Consider the following 3,475-nt stretch of genomic DNA (forward strand, 5'->3'; position numbering starts at 1 on the left):
AACTGTACAGTTTTATTTAAAACATTTTTTTGAATTCCTTTGGGAAACATGAAAAAATTGTTTGTTTTTTTTTTTTGCTTAAAAATTGTAGTTATACTGATATGTACTTAAAATTTTTTTAAAAAAATTTTGCAAAAAAAAAATATTGTTGTAAAAACTAATGTTAAAAATTTTTTTTTAATAAAATTTTAATTTTTTATTTTTTAAAACAAGTAACTGTACAGTTTTAATTATTTTTTTTGAATTCCTTGGAAAAACATGAAATAAATTGATTTTTTTTTGTTTTTTTGCATAAAAATTGTGGTTGTACTGATAGAAACTTAAAATTTTTTCAAAAAAAAAAAATTTGTAAAAACTAATGTTATAAATTTTTTTTTAATAAAATTTTAATTTTTTATTGTTTAAAACAAGTAACTGTACAGTTTTAATTAAAACATTTTTTTGAATTCCTTTTGAAAACATGAAAAAATTGTTTTTTTTTTGTTTTTTTTTGCATTAAATTCGTAGTTGTACTGTTATAAACTTAAAATTTTTTCAAAAAATTTTGCAACAAAAAAAAAATTGTAAATACTAATGTAAAAAATTTTTTTTTAATAAAATTTTAATTTTTTAGTGTTTAAAACAAGTAACTGTACAATTTTAATTAAAACATTTTTTGAATTCCTTTGGAAAACATGAAAAAATTGTTTGTTTTTTTTGTTTTTTTTTCATAAAAATTGTAGTTGTACTGATATAAACTTAAAAATTTTTCAAAAAAATTTTGCAAAAAAAAAATTGTTGTAAAAACTAATGTTAAACAATTTTTTTAATAAAATTTTAATTTTTTATTGTTTTAAACAAGTAACTGTACTGTTTTAATTAATTTTTTTTTGAATTCCTTAGAACAACATGAAAAAATGGATTTTTTTTTGTTTTTTTTTTTGCATAAAAATTGTAGTTGTACTGATATAAACTTAAAATTTTTTCAAAAAAATTTTGCAAAAAAAAAAAAATTGTTGTTAAAACTAATGTTAAAAATTTTTTTTTAATAAAATTTTATTTTTTTATCGTTTAAAACAAGTAACTGTACAGTTTTAATTAATACATTTTTTTTTAATTCTTTTGGGAAACATGGAAAAATTGATTTTTTTTTGTTTTTTTGCATAAAAATTGTAGTTGTACTGATATGAACTTAAAATTTTGCAAAAAAAAAAATTGTTGTAAAAACTAATGTTAAAAATTTTTTTTTAATAAAATTTTAATTTTTTATCGTTCAAAACAAGTAACTGTACAGTTTTAATTAAAACATTTTTTTGAATTCCTTTAGAAACATGAAAAAATTGATTTTTTTTGCATAAAAAATGTAGTTGTACTAATATAAACTTAAAATTTTTTAAAAAAATTTTTGCAAAAAAAAAAATTGTTGTAAAAACTAATGTTAAAATTTTTTTTTAATAAAATTTTAATTTTTTATTGTTTAAAACAAGTAACTGTACAGTTTTAATTAAAACATGTTTTTGGATTCCTTTGGGAAACATGAAAAAATGACAATTTTTTTGCAATATATTCGTCTGGTGCCGATGCTGATGCATGCATTTCACGCCTCATGTGGGATACAAGATGGCGTATATTGACCATTGTTTTCAAACAATAGCTGTCCTTACTAGTTGTATATCAATTTACTTTGCCAAAAAAGTACAAAACAAAGCGGCTTGATAAATCACTTTGCACCGAAAAAGATTTTTTCGTTGGTAAATTTAAGTGAAACAACAATAGTAGACGAATTCTCATACAACGAACCTACCGACAGCGAGTTAGTATATTCGACAATTGATCATTTGTATCCTTGGCTCACCAACTGCTTAGAAGCTAAACCTGACGAACGCTGGAGCAAAACATAGTGTTGGATTGTTTAGAAGAAAGAATGTGGTTGACATAAGTAACCCTAGAGTTTACCATCCAGTGTTTCATCAATGATGAAACGGCCCCAAAATTTATTTTTTTTGATGCTTTTTATTTGGATTGCGTAGAAAGAAATATGCACGATACAATTGCGACAGTTGCCTGTGAGAAAGAGGCAATAAATTCAGATTATTTCTGTTATGTTTGCAATCCAGGGGTACATTGTTTTTTTATAGCAGCAAGTCTAAAGAAAAAAACTAGTGTTTGTTTTGATAGCTGCGAAGCATTAATTTCGTCAAAACTCGTTTATCGTTTATGACGAGCTGCTTCAAAATATTACTGCTTGTTACGCTGTACCGACATGGCGTTTCTTTTGAAAAGTGGAAGTTTACGGAATGAAGATGCCCACAACAGCCGAACTCATATGACTTTTTCGCACGAACCAGCTTTAAGTATGTTATAGCGCTACGTAATAGCTACAAAATGAAACAGTTCTTTTTTTCAAAAAAAAGGGGGCTTGGGTGTAAAATATTAAAAAGTATGATCATAACTTGAATCATATAAATATTACATTTTCATTTTTTTGCGAAAATATAACTTACGCATACATCTATGTAGGTCACTAACATATTATTTCCATTAAAAAAAATAATTAATTTTAATTTTTTTTTATTATGAATATTAATATTCGTCATAAAAAACATATTTATAGAATTTTCGCACGAACCAGCTTCGAATATGTTATAGCGCTACGTAATACCTAAAAATATAACCTTAAATTCTACAAAAAATGCGGGCTTGGGTTCAGAATACAGACAAGTATGGGTCAAATATTTTAAATCATATGAATATTAAATTTTCTAAAAATGTTTGCAAAAATATAGCCTACGCATACATCTATGTAGGTCACTAACATATTATTTCCAATAAAAAAAAAATAATTTTATTTTTTTATTTATGAATATTAATATTCGTCATAAAAATATATTTATAGAATTATCGCACGAACCAGCTTTGAATATGTTATAGCGCTACGTAAAATCTAAAAAATGAAATATTAATTTCTTCAAAAAAATGGGGGCTTGGGTTCAGAATACAAACAAATATGGTCATAACTCAAATCATATAAATATTAAATTTTTTATTTTTGTTGCGAAAATATAACTTACGCATACATCTATGTAGGTCACTAAGATGTCATTTTTGTCAAAAAATAAATAGTTTTAAATTTTTTTTAAAATTATGAACATTAATATTCGTCGTAAAAACATATTTACAGAATTTTCGCACGAACCAGCTTCGAATATGTTATAGCGCTACGTAATATCTAAAAATGAAATATTAATTTCTTCAAAAAAAATGCGGGCTTGGGTTCAGAATACAAAAAAGTATGGTATAATATCTTTAATCCCTTGTTCATATATTTTATTTGCACGATAGCAAAAATTATACACATTATCAAAAATAATACAATGAACAGTAAATACGTCCATTCAAATGTGATGTTTTGAATTTTAATAGAGTCTTCGACTGCCGCACCATTTACTTTATCCTATCCGTACGTAAGTATATCTGAGAAACATCGAGAATTTAA

The sequence above is a fragment of the Ciona robusta genome, chromosome 13, assembly GCF_009617815.1.
Source record: "Ciona robusta chromosome 13, ASM961781v2".
Taxonomy (NCBI): domain Eukaryota; kingdom Metazoa; phylum Chordata; class Ascidiacea; order Phlebobranchia; family Cionidae; genus Ciona; species Ciona robusta.